Source organism: Leopardus geoffroyi, chromosome A2 (assembly GCF_018350155.1).
Source record: "Leopardus geoffroyi isolate Oge1 chromosome A2, O.geoffroyi_Oge1_pat1.0, whole genome shotgun sequence".
Classification (NCBI taxonomy): domain Eukaryota; kingdom Metazoa; phylum Chordata; class Mammalia; order Carnivora; family Felidae; genus Leopardus; species Leopardus geoffroyi.
The window spans coordinates 96,705,386-96,731,325 of NC_059331.1; the positions used below are offsets into that span (position 1 = coordinate 96,705,386).

The 25,940-nt window shown below is 36.5% G+C and overlaps 1 long non-coding RNA gene across 3 annotated transcripts in view; it reads right to left on the reverse strand.

Annotated features, from left to right (window-relative positions):
• The window catches only part of LOC123606427, a 163,797-nt gene that overhangs the window by 101,012 nt on the left and 36,845 nt on the right, over positions 1-25,940 (reverse strand). The window lies entirely within an intron of this gene.

A 25,940-nucleotide genomic window follows, 5' to 3' on the forward strand; every position in this document is an offset into this window, starting at 1 on the left:
AGCACTGGTAGCTTTGAACAAATAAATAAGGCTTTCTTAGTTGCTTCCTTTATCAGGAAAGAACATTTGATATCATGGTATACTATTTCCTTTGCATTAGAGAATAGCTTTTCTAAAAGTTGGGGGAAGATCTCCATAGTCATTACTCAATCAGAATTTCTGGTTAACTCATAAATGTCTAATGACCAGTCTGAGATTTTTTTGTTTGTTTTCTCGTGTGCATACACATAAAATACCTACATAAATGGTTTTCTTTTTTTAACTTTCACCAAAAGAAAAACAAAAACACCATTTCACAACCATGGATAAACCTGTGTTTCTGGAAGGCCATCATTCTAAGCAACCCATGAAATAAACCACTTAATATTTTAAATTAAATATTTTGATTTAATTAAAATAATATTTAATATTTTAAACTATATTTTAATATTTTAGATTAATATTTTAATATTAAATTATTTAAAATTTACATTATATTAAATTATTTAAATTAAATTAGAATTAATTTAAATTAATATTTTAATTTAACATTTTAAATTAAATAGATGATTCTGTCATTAATTGAACAATTTAAATGTATTGTAAACAACTTAGACAATTCCAATTGGACAATTTCAAAACAGCCATATCAGAATCCATATGTATATCTATTGTCATTTAATGCCATTTGCAAAACTCTTAACAGGAAAATTTTTATCAGTATCAACCATCTCCCCACCTAGATGAGAAAACTAGACAAATCCTGGTGTGTATTCATTAGCCAAGCAGGACTTAGTTAAATGGACATCTAAAGGTTTCCTCTAGCAAAGCTTTCCTTTACAGGCAGTTGGAAAAATCTGTACTCTATTGACTAAAAGGTTAATGTGTAAGACTTTGTTCATGGAAACCTAACCAGATGGTTAGAGATGTTGGCAATTTAGGACCTGCTGGAGTAAATGGGTAAACAGACTTTGGTAATCTAAACTATCAATTTGCATGTTTTTCTTTACACACAACTCATTCTTTACATGTAAGGCTCAATCTTTTCAGTGTTTGGGTGACTGGTTCAAAGGAAGCCTGGAAAAACATAACTTTGTCGTGACTAAAATGCTATCCAACTATATATTGTTTATTGTAAATAGTGGTGAACAGTGGTTAATAATTTTATATTTTAAAAAATGAATATGTGGGTTGCTGACAGGGAGGTGGATGGGAGACGGGCTAGATGAGTGATGGACCTTAGGGAGGAGCACTGGGTGTTAAATGTAAGTGATGAATCACTGAATTTTAATCCTGAAGCCAACACTATATGTTACAATATATGTTAACTAACTTGAATTTAAATAAAATCTTGGAAGAAAAAAATTAAAACGAAAAGAAAGCTGAAAAATAACACCTGAAACATATTCTCTTACAAATTTTGAAAAAAATAAAGAATAACTTTCACCATCTTAAAAAAAAATATTTCAACTTCTACATCTGGAAATCAGCAGTATGTTATAAAATTTTTGCTTTTAATGTCTTCCTTTGTTAATTAAAGAGTTATAACCAAACACTTGAAAATGTATTTCTTCAAATGTTCCTGGGACCCACTGTAATTCTTTTGCTATGTGAATAATTTCACCCTTTATCAGCTTGCAAATTTATCTTTAGGTAGTTAAGTGTTCTGTGTGTGTCCCCCACCCAAATCTCCCTAGAATTTTTAGGAAGACTTCTGGTCACTCCATCATAGCTCTTCAGCCTCCAGGAGTTTACCCTTAGCCTCTATATCTCCTCAACTGGACCATCAGATCACAGAGGCTACCATCATTGGGTAAAACTATGGGAATGCAGTCCTTATTGCCTGCTGTGGGTCAGGGGTAGCAAGTGTAACAGGGGATAAGGAAGGTCTTCTATCTATGAACAAAGTTTTAGTCATTGCAGACAAAACTTATATATGCTTTTTTCCTTGGAAATGTCATACATGTAATTAAGTTCTAGAATGCTATGGTGATGATGTTTAACCACTGTTTGTGGTTAAGTGAGTTTTAGTGGCTCACCTGGGCACTGAACTTTGAAAGTTGTTCTATACATGTGCATATATATGTTATATATGTATTATGTATCTAGTTATATGCTATATTTTTGTATAAAATTTTCGTTGAACCAACCATTTAACCTGAACATTTGATTAAGAACAATGTATTGCCAATTACCCTGGATAATAGGATTTGCCACATTTAAAATTGAATGAATGAAGTGATGTAGGAGTTATATGTTCATAGATACAATGTTTTTAAAAATCATGTCTCTAAGAGTATAAAATGTGATCATTGGTCTGAGTTCTCTCATTTTATAAATTGTCCTTAACATTTAGTTGAACAATAACTCATAGTTACTGAATCATTCGATTTTGTGTGGGCAAAAGTGGCTTCATAAATAATTTAAGTCTTTCAGTAGTTTTAAAAACTGTTTTTGTACCCCAAGGGAATTCCACATATTTGTGAATAATTAGTGAAATTCTAAATGGACTGTTGATTAAAATATGTTTTTAAGACATTCTTGAAAATTTTAAGAATCTTGATTTATATCAGTATTCAAAGGTGAGATGTCCATAATTATTTTGAGGAGATTTTTCTAAAGTCTGAAATAAAAGAATTTAGGAACTTTGAAATAAAACCTGGGCAATTTAGTTCTTGGAAATGAATTTTAGAATATATTTAAAATGCCATTTTCAACACTTAAACGCTATGATTTATTTCCAACAACAGTTTATTAAGGTATGTTTGTCAATAGATCACTGTTCTTTTTGTAAAATTTATTTTAGAGAGAGTGTGTGCACAAGTGGGGGAGAGGGACAGGGGGGAAGAGAGAGAGAATCTTAAGCAGACTCCACACCCAGCATGAAGCCCAACATGGGGCTCAATCCCATGACCCTGGAATCATGACGTGAACCAAAATCAAGAGTTGGACACTCAACTGACTAAGCCACCCAGGCACCCCAATCATTGTTCTTTTTAAACATAGTTTTAACCCAGATGAGAAGTTGATTGTTGCATTAGTTTTTGAGTTCTGAGGATTATAGACAGGTACCATTTATACTCTTTTCCACACACAGAGGAAAAAAAAAGTCATTTTGAAACAGAAAACTGCTTCATTCCATAAGCATGCCATTAATGCATGATCCAAGATGTCATTGTTTGGATGAGATAATCAAATTCCTACATGAATCAACTGAAAGCAGCTGCTTAGTTTAGGAATGATTTGAAGATATGTAAATTGAAGACAGTTGATTGAAAGAGAGGAAGAAAATGAGTAAGTGTAAGGCTATTACTGAAAATGCAAAATGATTAAAAATCATCATTATGACTACTGGACCAATTAAAATATTTTATGCTCATTTGTTTTCAAGGAACTGCCTCCAAGTGAAAGCACAGCTCTAGGTCTTCTATTAACAAGTACATGTTTGATATTGACAGATGTACATGCCGTCATTTTTGAGACTATGAGTTTAAAACCTTTGGGAATCGTCAAAGAATGAATGAACTAACATTCTTTAAAAATACCAGTGCAAGAAAGTTTGTTCACAATAATAATTCATGTTTATAAGGTGCCTTTCATTCAACTCTTAAGACTCTGTGTATAGATGTGTTTAAATATGCATGGTCATATATCACTGTCTTCATACATCATAGCCCAAATGTTTCAATTCCTTGGACATAAAGCAACTCTTTATTTCGTATGTGAAAACACAATCTCTACCCTTGCCACACAAACTCTCTACAAATAGCACCTTCTTATTTATGCTCCTATATTGCTTGTGCTGAAGGATTGTTAATGCAATCTTTTCTTACAGCAATTTTTAAAAACTTCTTTAAAAACAAAACACCTGTGTTTTCTGGCAGGACAACAATGTATCAGCAAAAATAGCTTTATTTAATGACTGACTGTGGTTAGCTAGCGCCCCATAATTCATTTCATAATTGGAAAAAAATGTAACATTTGCTGACATCATCTGAGTGCTGATCTGGACCCATTGAACAGGGAGTATTCCAACAAAAATGATTTAATTTTCCACTTCACAATTCAGGAAGAATTTAGGATTAGGGCATTCATGGAGTCTAGAAATGGTTTTTGTTTGCAGGATTTTAGCTCAAAATTGGACAGGAAGGAAGACTGGAACATAGTTTAATTTCCAAAGCAAAATTTCATCTGTAAAATTTCACTTCCTCTTATGCATACCAATATCAGTCTGAGATCAAACATATTAGCCTCTGAGGGAAAAAAGTGTTAGAAATGAAAAATCTAATGGGTTAGGAGAGATAGAATTACCCTAAATTCTATTCTGAAAGACTTTCTTAAACAAACATGTACTCACTTGACTCTTGTCTACATGGATCTCCAGTTTATTAGGAAGTTTACGGTACAAAATACACATGAATTGCATCAATGATTATTTAAAAGCAATGCACTACCAGTTGTAGTGTCATCATTTGATACTGATATAGCAGTGGGTTTGAAATTTTATTTTATTTTTTATTTTTAATTTTTTAATATGAAATTTATTGTCAAATTGGTTTCCACACAACACGCAGTGCTCATCCCAACAGGTGCCCTCCTCAATGTCCATCACCCACTTTCCCCTCCCCCGACCCTTATCAACCCTCAGTTTATTCTCAGTATTTAAGAGTCTCTTATGGTTTGCCTCCTTCCTTCTCTGTAACTTTTTTTTTCCCCCTTCTCCTCCCCACTGGTCTTCTGTTGAGTTTCTCAGGATCCACATATGAATGAAAAGGGTTCGAAATTTTATATACTGCACTGCAAACATGGGTAAAGAATATCTAGCCTAATCTTTCTTAAGGAAGCTCATCTTCATATCAGAGAGGAGGCAGAAGGACTTTATTTCTAAAGTTGTCATCATCAATATTATTTGTCTCATCTCACCTAAACATTGTCTTATGAATACCCTTAATTTTCTGTATTCTCTTGGCAGGACTTGCCCAAATCATGACCTGGGTTAAACCCATTTGTCTACTGACACTGTGCCGGCATCTGAGCAGCTGAAATGGCTTGGGGAAAACAAAAACGAAAACAAAAACAAAAACAAAAACAAAAACAAAACCACAACTGTGTGTCTGGTCTCTCTTTAAGTTCCATAGCTACAAATCTCAGCTGGGCACTCATCATGTCCAGAATCTTACTCAACTTTAATAATATTTTTACCATCTTACATTCTGGCTCAGGCTGCCATAAAAAAATAACATAGACTGGATGGCTTAAACAACAGAAATTTATTTCTCACAGTTTTGGAGGCAGGAAGTCTAAGATCAATGCTGGCTTATTCCAGTTTCTGGTGAGGGCATTCTTCCTGGATTGCAGATGGCCATTTTCTTGCTATGTCCTCACATGGCAGAGATTTTCTCCCTCTTTCTCACTCTCTCTCTCCTTCCTCCTCTTCTTACAAAACCATAGTCTGATCACGTTAGGGCCTCACCTTTATGGCCTCATTTAACCTTAATTAGCTCCTAAAGATACTATCTCCAATGCAATCACATTGATGGTTAGGGCTGCAACATAAAAATTTGGAGGGCGGTGGTGGGGTGCCTGGGTGGCTCAGTTGGTTGAGGATCTGACTCTTGATTTCTGCTCAGGTCATGATCCCAGGGTTGTGGGATCAAGCTCTGTGTTGGGCCCTGTGCTGAGTGTGGAACCTGCTTAAAATTCTCTCTCTCTCCTCTTCTGCCCCTCTCCCTGCTCATGCTGTCTGTCTCTCCCTCTCTCTAATATAAAAAAAAAAATGGGGGGAGACACAATTCAGTCTGTTGTAATTCCCAAGTGATAATTTCACTCCTTCTCTTTGACACTCTTATATTACTTGGTCTCTCCACTACCTTCACAGCTCACTATAAGCTTATATTTACCAGGAAAGCAGAAACATTTAGACAGGAAATTCTTCATTTTCTCCCATGAAAACTTGCCTCATGACTCCTCTTCAACTTCCTTCTCTGTACTGTGGATGATGTGGCTTGGCCCAGGTCAAAAGACAACCTGCTAAAGACTTTCATGGTGTTCCAGATCCTTGCCAGTGACTTAGTTTCTGTAATTATTTGCTCTCAGATCCTATCCTTTGAATTTCTGCTCCATTTCTCTATGCCTCTTCATTAAAATATTCCTCAGATTTATCTATAATTGCTGCCCTTACTTTTTCAACTCACATTCTCTCTTAACCAACCTCAATAGTACATCTGTCCCTATAACTTCATTGACTTCATGATTGTCAAGATTATTAATAATCACTGTATTTCAAACATTAATGGCCATTCTATCATTCCTTTTTTGCTTGCCCCTTCAGCAGTATTCAACAAAGTTGATCACTACTTCTTTCTTATTTTCTAAAAAAGATTTATTTGTTAAGAAAATTTACTGTGGTAAGAACACTTAACACTAGATCTACTCTCTTAACTGATTTTGAAAGTATATGATAGGGTATTGTTATTTATATTATATAAATATTGTTATTTATAGGGTATTGTGCCTACATATAGACACAATGTTGTACAGCAGATCCCTAGAAATTATTCATCTTCGTTCTTGAGACAGTTATTTTTCTTGGAGTCCATGACAACATAGTCTCCTGGTTTTCCTCTATCTCACTGGCTGCTTTCCTTAGTCTCCTTTCTGAGCTCTGTCTTCTGTGTCTCAATGCTATAGGTATGAGCAATTCAGGGCTCTATCTTGGTCTCCCTTCTTTGCTCTATTTAAATAGTTTTTAAAATAAACCTCATTTAATCCCATGGCTTTAAATACCACTTGTATGCTGATGAATTCCAAATCTTTATGTTCAGCTCCAACTTCTCTTCTGAGCTCCCAAGAATATACCCAAGTCCTATCAGACATCTCCACATTAATTTTAAACAGTCCTCTCCAATTTAATGTATGCCAAATAAAACTTTTATCTTTCTTTCCCAAATCTAACCCCACTGGATCTTTTTCTTTTCTTTTCTTTTTTTAATGTTTATTTTTTAGAGAGAAAGAGACAGAATGTGAATGGGGGAAGGGCAGAGAAAGACAGAGACACAGAATCTGAAGCAGGCTCCAGGCTCCGAGCTGCCAGCACAGAGCCTGACATGGGTCTCAAACTCACAAACTGCGATATCATGACCTGAGCTGAAGTTGGATGTTTAACCGACTGAGCCACCCAGGTGTCCCTGGATCTTCTTTTCAGTATATGGCATCACCATATACCCAGTGGCTGAAGCCAAAAATCTAGGAGTCAACATTGATTCTCCTTTTCTCATTCATCTTCATATCTGAACACTTAGCAAATCCCACTGACTTACTTTACCTCTAAAAGTATTCTGAAAACTTCCACTTTTCTCTGTTTCCACCACTACACTTTCCTCCAAGTCACCAGAATCTCTCTTCTGGACTACTTACATAATCTGCTAACCATACCAAGGCTCCTTCCTATTCTCTACTCCCAGTACAAATGGAATCTAAGTGGAATAGATATGTGGTAACAACAGTACTTTTTAAAAATAAAAATCAAATCATAACCTTCTTTTGCTTGAAATTCCTCTGATGACTTCTCATCAAAATCAGAATAAAATCTGAAATATGGACGTAGAAAACTCCAGGACTTGTAGCATTTTCAATGTATTGTATGAGGGAGTTAAGGTCTAGAGAAATGATTTCACCACTAAGTATGATATTAGCTGTGGATTTTTCACAGATGCTCTTTATCAGGTTGGGGAAGCTGCCTTCTATTTCTAAGTTTTTGAGTTTTTTTTTTTTTAATCCTTAAAGAGTGTTGAACGCTGCCAAATACTTTTTTATCATTTGAGATAATTATGTGGTTTTGTCCTTTCTTCTATTAGTATGATGCATTGTGTTGATTGATTTTTATATGCTGAGCCAATCTTGCATCACTGGGATCCATTTTACTTGGTTATGGTGTATAATCTTACATGTTGCTGGATGCAGTTTGCTGGTATTTTTGTTGCAGAATTTTTTGTTTCCTCCTGAAGTTTTCTCTGGTTTTCGTAGCAGAGTAATGTTGACCTCGTAGAATTAATTTGGAAAATTTCTTATTTTTTAAAAGAATTTGTGAAATATTGGTGATAATTCTTCTTCAGGTTTGGCAGAACTCACCAGTGAAACTATCTGGGCATGGGCTTTTCTTTGTGAGATATTTTTTGAGTTCTAATTCAATCTCTACTTGTTATAGATCTATTCATACTTTCTATTTCTTCTTGAGTCAGTTTTAGTAGTTTGTACCCTTTGAGGTATTTGTTCATCTCAACTGGATTATCTAATTTGTTGACATACAATAATTCACAGTATTCCCTTATAATTCTTCCTATTTCTATAGATCAGAAACTAATCACTATTTTAAATCTTATTTTAGTTATCATAGTCTTTTTTTTTAGTAGTTTGACTAAAGGTTTTCCAATTTTTGTGATGTTTCCAAAGAACAAACTTTCACTGATTTTATTTATTGTATTTATATTCTTTATTTCATTTATTCTTGCTCTAATCATTATTTTTTTTCCTTCTGTTTTCACTTAGTTTGTTTTGAGTTTCTTGAAGTGGAAAGTTAGGTTACTGATTTGATAATTTCTTTTTTAAAAAATGTTTATTTATTTTGAGAGAGAGAGAGAGAGAGAGAGAACATGAGTAGGTGAAGGAGAGAGAGAGAGGAAGAGAGAGCATCTCAAGGCTCCATTTGTCAGTGAGGAGCCTGACACAGGACTTGATCTTATGAACTGTGAGATCTGACTTGAGCTGAAATCAAGAGCCAGATGATCAACTGACTGAGCCACCCAACGCCCTATTCTTTTCTTCTCTTTAAACAAATGTTTATTGCTATAAACTTCTTTTATTTTTAAAGTTTTTAAACATTTATTTATTTATGTTTTTTAATTCTTTTTTTTTTAACGTTTATTTATTTTTGAGACAGAGAGAGACAGAGCACGAACGGGGGAGGGGCAGAGAGAGAGGGAGACACAGAATTGGAAGCAGGCTCCAGGCTCTGAGCCATCAGCCCAGAGCCCGACGCGGGGCTCGAACTCACGGACTCACCGACCGTGAGATCGTGACCTGAGCTGAAGTCGGACGCTTAACCGACTGAGCCACCCAGGCGCCCCAACATTTATTTATTTTTGAGAGACAGAGACAGAGCATGAATGAAGGAGGGGCAGAGAGAGAGAGACAGAGAGAGACAGAGAGACAGGGAGAGAGAGAGAATCCTAAGCAGGCTCCAGGCTCTGAACTGTCAGCACAGAGCCCGATGTGGGGCTCAGACTCATGAACTGTGAGATCATGACCTGAGCTGAAGTTGTATGCTTAACCTACTGAGCCACCCAGGAGCCCTTATTGCTGTAAATTTCTTAGCACTGCTTGAGCTGCTGTTCATCAATTTTGGTATGTTCTGTTTTCATTTTCATTCACTTCAAAGTATTTTAATTTTTCTTTTGGTTTAGTCTTTTACCTATTGATTATTTAGCAGTGTGTTATTTAATTTCCACATATTTGTGAATTTCCCAGATTTTCTTCTGTTACTAATTTCTAATTTCAATTTATTGTGGTTGGAGATCATACTTTGGATTATTTCAATCCTTTGAAATTATTTAGATTTATTTTGTGGCCTAACATATGGTCTATACTGGAGAATATCATGTGTACTTGAGAATAATGTGTATTCTATTGTTGTATAGATTGTTCTGGAGATTATGTTAGTTCTGTTTGGTGTACAGCATTAAGTCTTCTCTTTCCTTGTTGATCTTTTATCTATTTGTTTTATTTATTATTTAAGTGGGTATTACAATCTCCAATTATTATTGTTAAACTGCGTTTTTCTCTTTTCATTTCTATCTGCTTTTGCTTCATGTATTTGGGAACTTTGTTATTGGGTACATTTGGTGGAGATGTATTTAAAATTTTTTTTTTAATGTTTATTTATTTTGGGGACAGAGAGAGACAGAGCATGAATGGGGGAGGGGCAGAGAGAGAGGGAGACACAGAATCGGAAGCAGGCTCCAGGCTCTGAGCCATCAGCCCAGAGCCGGACGCGGGGCTCAAACTCACGGACCGCGAGATCGTGACCTGAGCTGAAGTCGGACACTTAACCGACTGAGCCACCCAGGCGCCCTGGTGGGGATGTATTTTAAACACAATTATACCTGTATTGTGCCATTTCATTTTAAATGCACTTTTCTTATTTTAAAAACTCTATAAAAACCACAATACAGTCTTGGGGCACCTGGCTGGCTCAATTGTAGGAGCATGCAACTCTTGATCTCCAGATCATGAGTTTGAGCACCACGTTGGTGTAGAGATTACTTAAATAAGTAAATAAACTTAAAAAAATATTTATGAAGAACCCACAGTACACTCATTCTTATATTGTATATCTGACCACCATAGTTTCCTATGCCTAATTTAATAAACCCTTAGAAAATAGTCATTAATGGGTCATGTAGCTTAAGTCTTTTACATTTCCATCTGAATTTTTAAACTTTGAGTTATGTCTCCATTTTGTTCCTTTGATTGCTGTCATTATAGGTTGTGTTTTTTTTTCCCTCAAAACAAACAAAAATTGCCTGAATGTGTGAATCTAAAGGAAATCATCTAGGTATTCATTCTCATTTTCCTATTTTCTCTCTGTGTATCAATCTCTCTGCTTTCCTTTTTCCATTTATTCCATCTCACTGTTAGCTTCTTTTTCAGGTAGCTACGTTTTCCAAAACCCAGAGGAAAGAGAGCTCCTCTTTCCAATGGTTTCAACATCCCAGGATTCGGTTTCACACCAATCTTTGAACCAATCAGTGTGACCAGAGATAATGATTGATTACAATGATTGAACAGGCCTGGGACCAAGGCCCACTATGGAGCTGGTGGTGGAATCAGCCCCAACCACCCACATGAGCAGAGAGCTGGGGAGGAGTGCTTTCTAAAAGGAAAATTGAGGTGTTTTTATCAGAAGAAGGAAGAGATGTCAGGCATGTAGAAAAAACAGATGATCAATGTCCCTGATGTGGCAGATCATAAAAATCACCAGAACAGGTGTTGAAAACAGGGATTCCTAAATCCGACATCATTCTTACTGAATCAGAATCACTTAGAGGAGTTGTCTAGGAATTTTGTTTGTTTTTGTTTTTTGTTTGTTTTTGTTTTTTGAGAATGAGAGAGAGCTGGGGAGGGTCAGGGGAAGAGGGAGAGAGAGAATTTTAAGCAGGTTCCATTCCCAGCAGAGAGCCCAATGCAAGGTTCAATCTCATGACCATGAGATCATGACCTTGAGCTGAAACCAAGAGTCTGATGCTTAACCAAGTGAGCCACCCAGGTGTCCCTAGAAATTGGTGTTTTTAGTATTATTCCTGACTGTTCCCTTTTTGTCATTGCATCTACTAACGTGTAAACAAGTACTTGGAACATTCTCTTTTTCCATCTATCTTAAAGATATACTTCTCAGGCTACACACACAAGCTCAAGAGGAGTAAACAATTATTGACTGCATTTAAGTTGAATAGATGTGCACTTGAAATTGGTATGGGGATGATCTTAAATAGATATTGATATTTCTCTAACCCATCAGGGAATTATTCACTCCTTTGTTGGACTTCTGCAGTGTAGAACTAATGACATGTTTTATTTTAAAAAGAGGAAAAATGAAAACAAAACAGAAAACTCTTTTAATTCATTTCTTATTTTCTTCCAAAAAGCAAAAATAGAGAAATGACTGCACTCTGGATTTTTTAGGAGAGGAGACCATATTTTTCATGTCTATAATTATACCCACACCCTTCATTACTAAACATCTGTTTAAGCTTCATCACTAGAAGACATCCTCAGCAGATTGAAAAGTCACAGTGAGCACCAATGAGTTACTTTCTGGTCAGCTGTGTTAATTGATTTAAGTGTGTGATGTGTGAAGTGGTGCTGAGAGTAGAGGTTTACTGCCTCTTTTGTGCTTTCATGAAGGTGTGTTGGCTTGTCTGGATTCTATATATTTTGTGTGTCTGAGTTTTAAAGCCAATATGTACCAATGCCAAAGGAACTTAAGCTGTAACACATACGTGCAGTGAGCATCATGGAATTTGTGCTTTAAAATGTCCAACAGCAATAACAATAATAACAACAGCAATACCAACAGCATTAAATTGAAATTAAAATAACATTTGTTGAGCATTTTTTATTACTCGCCATTGCATTATACACATAACATGAATAATCTATTAAATCCTTACAACAACTGTATGAGGTAGCTGCTATTATTATTCCTATTTTATAGTGAGGAAATAGAAGCTTGAAGAAATCTACATAAGTTCACACAGCTATAAAATGGCTGAGAAAAGTTTAGTACAGTCTGCCTCCATCCATATCTACCTACCCTCTCCTCTTAGTGAGTAATGGATTTATAATGTCAATGGGGATAGATATGTTTGGTAATAATGTGTTTATTTGATGCCTAGGAGGACAAGATTTGCAGAGTCATCGTATATATATCTGAATCAATGACCCTGCCTTCATTAACTCAGTATTTCACATAGCTAAAGAAGCTTAGCACAGATTTGGGTGTTTTGGAACACTTAGAAGTCATTAAAGTCTTGCCTCTATGTTGAAGGCTCCTGGGCTGAGAAGGAACAGACTTCAAGAGTCCCTTCTGTCTGTTGATGTGGGATAGACAGATTAGATTCACAGAATAAAAGCAAATGAACATGCAAGTAGAAACGTGCACCCTTTGAGTTCAATGAAAGCAAAAACTGAACTCATTCATTTGTGGCCACCATCAAAAGTCCTCATTTATTCAACCTGTGTCTCCAAGGAAAATTTTTCATGTTTCTCATAAAAAGTTTATTTCCATATTGATTTTATTTCTTTAAAAATAATCATAGATTTTTCAAAAACTTCTTGGTCTTTTTATTAGCTTCTTGGAAAGTTAGAGGTAACCCCGTTATCTCCAAAACTGGTTTGAATCAGGTACACAATTAGGAGTCCAACAAGTTGGAGAAAAATTTGAACTTTCCAACACCAGTTCATCATCCTTTTTATAGAACAGTAATCAACAAAAGAAAAAGGGAAAGCTTGCCTCAACAATCCTATGCAAAGAACCTCCCAGTTTGTTTTTTCTTTAATTATTGTCAGTCCTTGAGAAATGTACATATCTGTTGCAATAAGCAGGAGTTGTGGCATGCTCTGTGAAGATGGGCCAAACCTCCTGCAGGACCGTGTGAATGGAATTCAGTATACATTGGAGCCTAAAAATATTGTAAGAGCATTCCATTCTTCTCATGAGACTTTTCTTCCTTTCTTATTCAGCTGCATTCAGATCTCTGTGGGGAGCAAGTGGGAGTCTGTGGATTTAATGAAATGTAAAAGCAGAGGAGATTTCCAGGGAGCCCTCTTTCTACCCCTAAAGGTCTTCATTTGTCTACAATGCTTAATAGATCAGTTTAGTCCAGAATTCACTGATACAGGAGAGATATTGACTTGCCCTATTGTGTAAACATAGAAAGCTCCAAACCAAAACCCCTGTCAGTGACCCTAAGCCCTAAGCTTTAGGAACTATGGGATTGAGACAAGAAATTGTGAGAGTCAACAATGGCACTGACAACCATACGTTATTGACTCAGACTGATTAGAAATTAAAGCACCAACCCTAGAGGAAAATTTGCAAAGAAATCAGGGAGTGCTCGGGTGTTCTATATTCTTGAGCTCTTATTCTTTCTTGACTGGATCATTATTAGCAAAGGCAAATAGAAAAACTGCAAAAATACTTTCGTAACTTCTTTTCCCTTTAAAATAGTTGTCATTGACTAAGGTCCCGTGTGAAAAGTTAGAATGGGACTTGGATGATTTATACTAATTTTGCCTCTACTTCTGAATTGATGTGACTATAGACAATTCATATCACCTCTGGATGCCTCTGGTTTTTAAATTTACAGAGAGTGATGTAATCATATCTTTCTCCTTTCTTATCCACCAAGACAGTTGTCAGTCAGGCTATGGACAATGACATATTAAATTCTGAGCAAAGAAGACTGACGAAATTCATGGGAATACTTTTTTCCCCTTACTGTTGTATTTTCCCTTCATTAAGAATCAGTGTTGTTTTTCTGCATCCAACAGACAACAGAGAAGTACAGATATGTCCTGTCTTGTTGCTGGTATCTTCCTTCTCTCCAAAACATTATCAGTGACTTCACCAATAGGAAAGCAGAGTTTGGGAGACTGGATTCATCAGATAACTTGTACTCCCTCTGCTGGTTGAGTGGCTCATATTTCTATTTCCATGACTCCCAGGCTCTAAGATTGATTGATTAATTAATTAATTAATAATGGATTTATGTATTTACTTTGGTAAAGTTGAAAATTATGTATATTTTTTAGAGAGTAAAGTGATCGGCTTAGAGTGAATTTGTAATATTTTATGTTTTCCAGTATTTGGGTGTGTTGTCGTTTTATTTAGCACAAATGTAATAGGTTCCTAAAACTAGGTTTTAGCAAAGTGGTGTTTTCAGGGATTAGAAAATCTACCCAACTCCAACTTTCTGATGGTACATACAAATAAAGGTGTAAGAAATAGATACTTATCTAGAATTTGGTATCAATCATTGCCTTTAAAACACTGGAGGGTAGCTTGGTACACATGGGGAGCAGTCTGATAAAAACAGCTGAACCATCAAATATGTTTAAATTCATGAGTTCATAGTGATATGAACAAAACCTCTAATCAGTCACCTTTAAATGATGATAAAGAAGCAATTAATTATTTTGAACACTGGTAAATAAGATGAAAGAATCAAGCAATTATCCTGTCTTTTCTGTATGAATTATACTGAGTAATCTAAAGTAGATAAAAGCAGTATCTCTTTATATAAGTATTTCAGCCATGTAAATGTAAAAGAAATGATAAAATTAGAAGAATATCACCATCTTCCAATCCCTAATCAATTAATGTATCTAGGCATCAAGCATCAAAGGTTACTAACATCACATAAAGAGCTAGATCATGTGCCTCCCGCTGAAAGAATACATCACTACCTATGGACTTGCCAAAGGTATGGAACCGGAGACTGACCAAGCCTCTGGATCCAGCTGCCAATTTGCAGGAAATACAAGGGGACGGAGGAAATGCTGAATTACAGTATGAGCGTGCAATCAGCAAAACTCAGACCGTGGGAATATTTACAGGTCAAATGTCCTGGGCTCTTCAGCAGATAAACTGCAAAGAAAAGACATGGGTAGAGAGGAAATCTCTAGAATAAAAATGACTTAAAAGAGATACCATTTTTTTAAAACAGCAAGTCTTAACTAGAGTGTTGGAGGTACACTCTTGGGTAATAAAAAAAATGAAGAAACAGAGGAGGAACGGTTATGATGCTAGTCAGGTTGGTGCTTACATCTGGGAAGAGAGAGGCGCTGAGAGACTGGAATGGAATAGAGGGAGGTCCTTCAAGGATGTTAGCAAAGTTCTCTTTCTTGACCTGGGTGGTGGTTACAGGGTGTTCACCTTATAATAATTCACTAACCTATGAATTTGTGTGAGTTTTTCTTTCTGTGTTTTATTTTACCATAACAAAATTTTAAAAATAGGCATCCAGAATGAGAAGGGTACCTATTAGCTGCTTCAGTCAGTTCCCCTTCTCCCTGTTTCCTAATTTTCTCTCCCTCTCTTCTCTTTCTCTGTCTGTCTGGTCATCATGATTACTCTTTCCAGTTCCAGGCTTTCAGCCACCTGTGGGCACCTCCCTCATGTGGCTTTTTTAGATGCAAGTTGAAGCTCTTGTCTGCTTGTTGGTTTTGGGGACTGCTTGTGCCTAGTCTAATATCACAGACCAGTGGGATAGCTGGGAAGAGAAGAGAGAGTCAGAAATTCACCTCTTTTTGCTGTTTTTTTTTTTAAGTTTATTTATTTATTTTGAGAGAGAGAGAGCGAGAGCGCACATGCCTGAGCCAGGGAGGGAGAGAAAGAGAATCCCAAGCAGGCTCCATGCTGACAGTGAAGAGCCCGATATGGTGCTCGAACCCATGAACCATGAGATCATGACTGGAGCTGAAACCAAGAGTCAAATGCTTAACTGATTGAGCCACCCAGGCACCCCATCTTTTTGCTGATTTTCAAGCTCTGCCACATAAACTCAATTTCATCATAGCTCATGTTATACTGTGAACATATATATAAATCAAAATATATATACTGATTTATATATCAAATATATATTTTATTTTTTTAAAAATATGAAATCATGTAAATGTACAAAATATACACTTACATGATTTCATATTTTTTTAAAAAATGGTTTATCTGGTCAGTTATTCATAAGTTTAACTTAGATTTAAATGGTAGACTCAGAAAGGATAAATATTTTAGACAAAGGTTGTTTAAGAAACAACTAACTAGTGGGGCACCTGGGTGGCTCAGTCAGTTGAGCATCCGACTTCAGCTCAGGTCATGATCTCATTGTTTGTGGGTTTGAGCCCCACGTTGGGCTCTTCATTGTCAGCATGGAGCCCGCTTTCAATCCTCTGCCCCTCTCCCACTTGTGCACACACATATGCACACACTCTCTCTCTTATAAATAAACCTTGAAAAAAAGAAACAGCTAATTAGTTTTGTTGAGTACCTTCTATAAGCCATTCACCAGGTTAGTTTTCTTTAAAGAAGTTATAAAAAAATAGTAGCTACCATTTATTGAGTATCAGTTATGTGCTGGGCAGTTTCCTAATCCTGAAACAGACGTACTATCTCTACAAAGTGGGCACCATGTCTGTATTTTACAGATAAGGCATGTGAAGTTCTGAAGGATAAAATGATTTGTTCAAAGTCATACAGATAGTTACTTATGAAAACAAAATTGAACCTGTGTCTTTCTGGCTCCAGGGTTTGCTTTTTCACCATGGGATGGTGACTGAATATTGCAACATGGAAGTTTTCATTATATAGTTAAAGTGCCATTTTCTAAATTAACATCATGGTAAGGTACGACCCTGGACTTGAATTTTAGTATGAGCTACAAGATCTACTGTGGAAGATCATGTGTGGGGGGTGGCTGCCCTTCATGTCATGAGTGTAAAGCACAACTCTCATGGCAAATAGATAAAAATCACCCTTGAGTACAAATTAAAGCTAATGTTAGAGAGGACTTCCCACTACCCTGACAACTGTCACCTTTCCTTTTCTGTCTCTGGCACTGCCTCACCTCATTCATGATTTCCTTTTTTTCTCTTATTACTGTGTAATGGAAACTTGGTGTGTTGATTATACACTGCTGATTTCTTGGTAAATCAATGGAAAATATTCTTTCTTCTAGACTCCTAAAAAAGAATTGACATACTCATTTTATTGTAAAAAATTGTTCTTCATGTGACCTATTCCTCGCTTAGCAAAAAGCCACTTGATGCTGGGAGATTTCTATTCTGGGGATTTGCACAATCCGGTTTATTTATTGCATGGAAATACATATGCACAGACAAGGGAATAAGAACTTGACTGAGTTTCTTGTTTAGTAGTAGCCTTACAAGGAAAAAAACCCTTTTATTTCATTAAAATTTTGCCTTAAAATTTTTTCTCTTATAGCTTTTCAAATGGAATTTGAAAAGGATTATGATTTTGGTGGGGAAAAGAACCATTTTCTGTTTTGCGTAAGCATTAACATATTGGCAGGGTTTATTTAATTAATCTGCCACAAATGTAGCAAAAGCAGCATTAACCCACATTGTATTTGTATGACTCTTACTTTCATAAGACTATATATTTTTTCATGTTTATAAAAGTGTGGATGTTGCTGATATGGCTTTTTTTTCTTTTAAAGAAAATCTAAATCACACACACACACACACACACACACACACACATTTATGCAAAGCAAACTAAAATCCATGTTTTTCTTACTGCATTTCCTTAAGAGAAGAAGCTCTCTAATATCTGGGAATGAGTCTTTGGCCACTTTTTTTTTTTTTTTTTAATGTAACTAATGATAGATTTTTAAGGTGCTAAACATGGCCTTGAGAACTATTTATATGTTAACACCTGGACTTACTGAATATTTCCAAAACAATCAAGTTATAGATCTTTCTTTTGAAGAACCTGGCTACCACTAAAGAAACTTGGAACATTCCATAGACACAGTAATGACATGTATACCTAAAGATCACTTGAAAAACAAAAGTCTCAAGTTTCTGACCGTACCATACAAAACAAGTTATTTGGCCAAGTGAGAAGATTAAGTTGGTGGGCTACAATAAAGAAAATCCCTTAAGAATGAAAACACTGGGGGCGCCTGGGTGGCACAGTCGGTTAAGCGTCCGACTTCAGCCAGGTCACGATCTCGCGGTCCGTGAGTTTGAGCCCCGCGTCGGGCTCTGGGCTGATGGCTCAGAGCCTGGAGCCTGTTTCCGATTCTGTGTCTCCCTCTCTCTCTGCCCCTCCCCGTTCATGCTCTGTCTCTCTCTGTCCCAAAAATAAATAAACGTTGAAAAAAAAAATTAAAAAGAATGAAAATACTGAATTCTAAAAATCAGAATTCCTCAATAGTCAGTGGTTCTTAGCCCAGCTATCTATTAGAATTAGTGGGAGGGTATGTGTGAATGCTTCCATTAAATACTGATGCTCAGTCCTCCCCAGGTCTCTAAAACTCTCCAGATAATCTCTCTGTGTGGCCAGTGTTAAGCATCATAGATCTGCATGATAATTTCTAAATATATTACAAATTCTGAGGAAATGTGGAATGACTTATTGCTTGATCAGAAGTCCTGATTTAAATATGGGAGGCAATCAGCAAGATTTGCTCACTGGCAATTCCTTTATTTCATTAAAAAGGCATTGCTGCATGGGGGTTATGTGAAGTCTCCATGGATATTTTGCCAGACATTTATGCCACCAAAAAGTGTGAAAACTTTTAAAAATGCTATGCTTCCAGACTACAGAAGATTTGTCCACTCAGGAAAATATGAAACAAGTGCTTCTGGGGGTCTGGTAAAGCTTTTTACATAAGAGCACTTAGAGAGAATGAGCTAGAAAAGGTTCCTCTTCTCCCTTTCTTTTTTATTTTTTGAAATATGTCAGTGGTACGTAAACTGATCAAGGTATAATGAAAGTCGCATGAATGACCCAGAATGATGCTTCCCCTAACGAAGGGCAGTTTGGTAGAAACCCAAAGATCAAACTTTACATCAAAATCCCGACCTACCTGTTCTCCAAAGCCATCCCTCCCACTGTGAACATCTTCCAATTTCTTTTGATACAGTGGGTATTTTGCCCTGTTAAGAGGCATTTTCTTTGCTCAGTTCATCTGATCTGAAACAGCGGTGGTGTGTGGGGTAGATTTGCTTTCTGGACACTGTGGCATTTTAGCAAAAAAAGACCAGGCTGTGTGGTTCATTCTAATTTATCAAAAGCTGCCAGGCTTGGCTACACTGCAGATCTAGCAATCTACTTCAATGTAAACATTTTAATTACTATTTCTAACATTTGGCTTTCATTAAAAGTTAGAGAAAACTTAAAAAAAATGTTTTCATAAAGTAAATACTGGAAAACTCCTTTAAAAAGCCCCCCCCCCCCCCCACACACACGGTTTTGATTTACAGACAAAAAGAAGAACAAGAAAGAGTGGGAGAGAGGGAGGGAAAGGAGGGAAAGAGGAAGGAAGGATTGTATAAAAGGAGGATAATAGAAAAGAAAAGTTTGTACCCCTATCTTAACACCACTCATAAAAATTAACTTGAAATAGATTAAAGACTTATGTGTAAGAAAGATCTAGTATGTAAATCTCCTAGAAGAAAACAGAGGGAAGAACCTCCTTGACACTGGTTTTGGCAATAAGTTTTTGGATATGATATCAAAAGCACAAGGAATCTAAACAAAAATCAACAAGTGGGATTTTACATTAAGCTAAAAAGCTTCTGTACAGAAAAAATTTAGTAAAATTAAAAGGCAACCTATAGAACCAGAGAAAATATTTGCAAACTACATACTGGGTAAAGGGTTAATGTCCAAAATATATAAAGAAGTCATAGAATAACACACAACAACAAAACAGATATCTAATTAAAATTAGGCAGAGGACTTAGCAGATATTTTTCCAAAGAAGACATCCACATCCAAATGGTAAGCATGTACGTGAAAGATGTTCAATATTACTAATTACTAGGGAAATGCAAATCAAAACCACAATTAAAATGGCACCTATTAAAACGGCTATCAACAAAAAGAGGAGGTAACAAGTGTTGGTGAGGATGTGGAGAAAAGAAAATCTTTGTGCACTGCTGTTGGGAATGCAAATTGATTAAGTCACTATGGAGAATGTTATTCAGGTTTCTCAAAAAATTAAAAATACAACTACCATAGGATCCAGAAATCCCATTCCTGGGTATATGTTCAAAGGAAATCAAAATAGGATATTGAAAAGAAAGCTGCATTCCTGTGTTTATTGCAACGTTATTCACAATGGCCAAGATATGGAAACAACCTACATGTTTGTCAGTGGATGAATGGATAAAGAAGATGTGGTATATATACAATGAAACATTATTCAGCCATGAGAAAAAAGAAAATCTCGCCATTAACAAAAACATGGATGGAACTTTGGGGCATTATGCTTAGTGGGATAAGCCTGCCAAAGAACGACAAATATTGTATGGTATCATTTATATGTGGAACTTATAGAAAAGTCAAACTTGCAGAAACAGAGTAGAATGGTGGTTAACAAGGGCTGGGGGAACTGGGAGGATGTTGAAAGGATCAAACTTGCAATGATAAGATGAATATATTTTTAAGATCTAACACATAACATACTGATTATAGACAATACTGTATTACATACTTCAAAATCTCTAAACATTTTACAAGTGCCCACCACAAAAAAGAAATGGCGTGTGTGTGTGTGTGTGTGTGTGTGTGTGTATGTGTGTATAAAGTAGTAGATGACACTGTCCCTTTCCTCCAAAAAAGCCGTAGTACAATTTTGTGAGTTCTTCCCTTCTAGGTCTGAAGGTCCCTGTTAAGTTTGATTTGGCAGGATGTACGTTATTGGATAATACAAGATAGAACTTTATTTATCCTCCTATACTAGGAGTGTTAGTTTCAGTTGACATGTGTTTCTTGTTCTGATATGCAACTGTATGCTATCTGGTTAGTCTTAGTTGAAAAACTAACTTTATATTCTAGAAACTGGTAACATATCAAGATTGCATTAGTTCTTCATAAAGCAGAGAGGGAGTAAAATAGGTTCAAGAGGTAGTGGGCGTCAAAGTAGGTTGTGGACATTGGACATTAACTTGGGTGACATGGAAAACCACAAGAGGGTTCAGAGTAGAGGAGTGGTATAACCTGACTTATATTTTATTTTTAATGTTTATTTATTTTTGAGAGAGAGAGAGTGTGTGTGTATGACCAAGGGAGGGACAGAGAGAGAGAGAGAGAGAGAGGGCGAGACACAGAATCTGAAGCAGGCTCCAGGCTCCTAGCTGTCAGCACAGAGTCCAATGCGGGGCCTGAGCCCACGAAGCATGAGATCATGACCTGACCCAAAGTCAGATGCTTAACTGACTGAGCCACCCAGGCACCCTACTTGGCTTATATTTGAAAGCAATCACCTTGATTATTGGGTTAAGAATAGACTATAGTAGGCAAGGGCAGAAGCAAGAATATCAGTTAAGAGTAGACTGCAATGTTCAAGAAAAAGATGAAGTAACTTGGACCAGGATGATAATGGTGGAGGAAGAGAGAGGTATGGGCATACTTTAAACATAGGTATATAGGATTTGGTGGTGGATTGGATGTTAGAGAGAAAGAGGATAAGGAGTCAAGAGTATAAGGTTTTGTTTTATGGAACACTGAAAATGACAGTAGCTGTTAACTGAGATGTAGGAGATAACTGGAGGAACAAGTGTTAGGATGCGGATTTCGGGTGTGGCAAGTTTGAGAAACCTATGAAGCTCCCAAGTGGAGAAGGCAGCATTTGGTGGAGTACAGACTCAATTCCTCAGGAAGTCTGGAGTTTAGGGGAGAGGCTGGGGCTGGATAAGAATTTGGGTTAGATCCACACAGTGTGGCATGCCATGTTGTTGTATATCATTCGTGAAGGCACTTCTTATAAAAAAGTGACTCTTAGGACTATTATATTATGGGGGTGCCTGGGTTGCTCAGTCAGTTGAGGGTTCAACTCTTGATTTCAGCTCAGGTTATGACCCCTGGGTGGTGGGATTCAGCCCTGTGTTGGACTCTGTGCTGAGCATGGAGGCTGCTTGGGATTCTCTCTCTCTCCCTCTGTCCCTCTCCCCTGCTTGCATGCGTGCTCCCTCTCTCAAAACAAACAAACAAAAACCCGATTATATTACAACCTTTTGAGTTACCTTTTTAACGTTAGACTCTTAAGCTATTATACTTTAAAAGTTTTAGCTTTTTTATTTTCATCTTTTAATCTTTTATACTTATTTACTATGACTTATTACAAGTATCTATGCTCTATGTATCTCCAGATCTACTCTATCCCCAGAGAAGTGCTCAATACCTATCTGGTGATTACATGAATATTATGTTTTTGTGTCATCTTTAAGATGGGCTCCAAAATGTTTTCTATACTGTTTGGTATAATTTGTGAATATCTTTAATGTTAAATTTCCCCCAGAAAAGCTAGTGTCTCACATTATATGAAAGGTATTGGGGAAATACAATTCAGGACCTTAAGCAATATATCACATGAGAAAAACTGAGACCAGAGACCACTATTGAACCTCCTTTCCTCCCCAGTCTGGACACCAGTCACCACCTAATGCAGGACTAATGTTCTGGTAGTGTTTGGGATGGAAATGGCCCTAAAAATTCTGGCTGAGTTAGCCCAAAATTAACTATGTAAATGTTCAAGAGGCCAGACTATCACAGTAGGTCTGGAGGCAGGTACTGGTAATTGATGCTTTAGGAGTTCTGGACTAAGTGTAATAAAAAGAACAAGTAAAATGTCTATACAATTTGACTGACCCGTCCACGTAAAATTAAAATAGTCCTTCCCTGTGTTCTTCCAGAATGGAGAAAACTTAAGGTTTGGTTGGTTTTCTTAGGTCTCTTCCAGATGGGACAGTCATCTTCTGAGAGAGAGACTAAGAACTGGAGGTAAAATGGTACTTGCCTAGAAACCTTTTTTGTATCTTGTATTTGATACCTCTGAAGCCATTAAAGTCAGAAGAAAGATGAGACTTAAAAATAGAAAGGTTGTAACTTCACTGCTTGGATTCTGGTTTTCTGTGCATTAATCCACTCAGCAATTGTTTACTGAACACCTACTCTGTGTTGGGGGCTTTGACTTATAAACTGGGTTTTGTTATTGTTCTTGTTAAGTACAATGTATCAATTTTTTAAAAATCAGAAAATAATTTCTTTATTATTGTTATAATCAATAATTCAAAACAGCTAACATCAGCAATAGAACTTTGATATAATTTAAGTATAGGCAAATTCTTCACAGTGAAATAAAACTATTCACTAAAATAGGATATTAAAAGACAATCAGTAAGATGGAAGAAGTTTCATCCTTCATACATGACAAACAAATGGATCCTCTTTATAGAGAAATATATGCACTGCTTTTAAAAAATACTATAAAAATAGAAGAATAGATAAAAGTTAAGAATTAAGTTATTCAAATTAATGTAAGTGGCTGATAAACATGGAAAAACTTGAATGTTATTAGTATTAAGAAATTTTGCTACTACAAATAGCAATGAAATACTATTTTTCCCACTAACTTCTTATGAATTGGGTTTTGAAGGTTGCATTAGAGTTTTATTGATCCATCTATCAGATGAGTTGAATGTGAATTAATCAAGTGGATAAGAGGGTGAGGATCCAAGAAAAGGGCACTCTAGAAGTTTGAAGTAGTACTTTGTATTCAGAGATACATGAAAAGTTCAACATTGCTCGAGTTTAATATGCCAGAGGGAGAAGAAGAATGTATAGTGAGGCAAGATAAGTATGAAGGGTTAAGATTATGGAGGACTTTAGGGAGGTTAATGGTAAAGACCTTCAACTGTATCCTGAGGGTGATTGGGAGTGAGTGAAGAACTTTCTATAGGGGAAATTCCAGTTGAATTATAGTTTTTAGGATGAGCGCTTTGACCCTGCAGGCAAGGTGAGGCTGAAGACAGGATGACTACTTAAGCACTACAGGTGGTCTGGATGAGATGGGGGAACTTGAATCTAGCCAAGAAAGAGGGACTGGAGAGGAGATCAACCACAGCAAGAAGTAGCTTCTGCAGCATGTCTTCTTGAGTTTACAGGGTTTAACTTGTGGTATACACTTATATTCAAAGGAAAACACCACCAATGACACACTTAGCCTCTTCTCAATATTAACATAGGGTTACCTTTGAAGTTGAGATGCTCTTCCTTTTGTTTCCCCTAGAATAACCATGGGATAGCGGGAAGGAGGCTGTTACTCCAAAGCTGGGTGTAGCCTGTGGTCAGTAAAATTTGTGGCTGCTTTTTGCATGTCACTGTGGTTAGCTGGTCCTCACCCCGGCTGGAGGTATCTGATAATGCAAGGATTTGAAATAGTGTTGTAGGTACCTCCTGTCTTAAGGCTCCTGCCCAGACCCTAGGGGAGTTTCCTTGAACACTGAGCTCTATCGCTATACTCAGCTCTTCTCCAAATAGCAAACAGGGAGAAACTTGGGCTCTGAGGAGAAAAGAACCCTTGAAGTCTCAAGAATGACTGAGAGGGTCTTCAAATTCACATTTAGAATTTACTGTTTGCCTTTCCATGAACATAATGTATCTGGTTATTGGCCTCCTAATTCATCCTGCATAGAATGAGGGTAAAAAACCTAGTTTATAGCTAACCTTCTTCCATCACTCCATTTAAAAAAAAAATTAATGTTTATCTTTGAGAGGGATGGAGAGAAAGAGAGTGAGAGAGAGAGAGATAGAGAGAGAGAGAGAGAGAGAGAGAGAGAGAGAGACAAAGTGAGTGGGGGAGGGGCAGAGAGAGAGGGAGACACAGAATTCAAAGTAGGCTCCAGGCTCTGAGCTGTCAGCACAGAGCCCGCCCAATGTGGGGCTCAGACTCACAGACCGTGAGATCATGACCTGAGCTGAAGCTGGACACATAACCAACTAAGCCACCCAGGTGCCCCACCACTTCTTTTGTTTAAGAAAAAATGTTGCTGATAATTTCACAAGTTGATCAAGAAATATACAATTTCAGTTTTAAATTACGAATTCTAATTTTAAATTTAGATCACTAACATTTTATTTACTTAAAAAACTTTTATGGCTAAATTTTTAAATTACAGAGAATAGTTAATAGGTGTAACTATAGGTTAGTGAATAATATCAAATATTCAGAAAAATTTATGAGGTGCTTTATGTTAAGTTTAAGCTGAGCCACTTGGAGCTAGCAAAAGAGTATATGAGTAGAAATTTGGCAAAAATTAAGAGTCAAATACTGAAATAAGGTAAAAGCAATTCTCTGTTGGGTGACTGGAAATGAATGGGAAAACCCATAAATGTGAGGATGGGTGTTTCAGAGTTGAGAATGTACAGAGCACAAACCTGAAGGGGAGTATGTATTTCCTAGGTATTTTATAAATAAGGAATTTGAAAGCCAAAGCAGTTAACTGTCTTGACAAGGTCACATAGTTAGGGGCAGAGCCTGGATGAAAACTTAACTCTCTTGACCCAAAGTCTATCACTTTTTCCAGTATCCTACATTATCCTGTGATTAGGTATGGAGTTGGAGATTTCAATGTCTATGGAGTCATACAGGTGAAGACACCAGAATAAAAAGAGTGGTAAGATTATATAAAGACAGAGCTGTGAAAGTAAAATAATAAGTCTGATTAATTTTTCCAGGTTATAGGAAGTAACAGTTGTCTCTCCAAGCATGGAGAAAGGAGGAGGGGGAATTATTGACAGAAGGGTGCTTTGGGTCCTTATCTGGTATTTAGCCCAGGAAACTGTGTAAGAATCCAACTTTAAGAAAAAT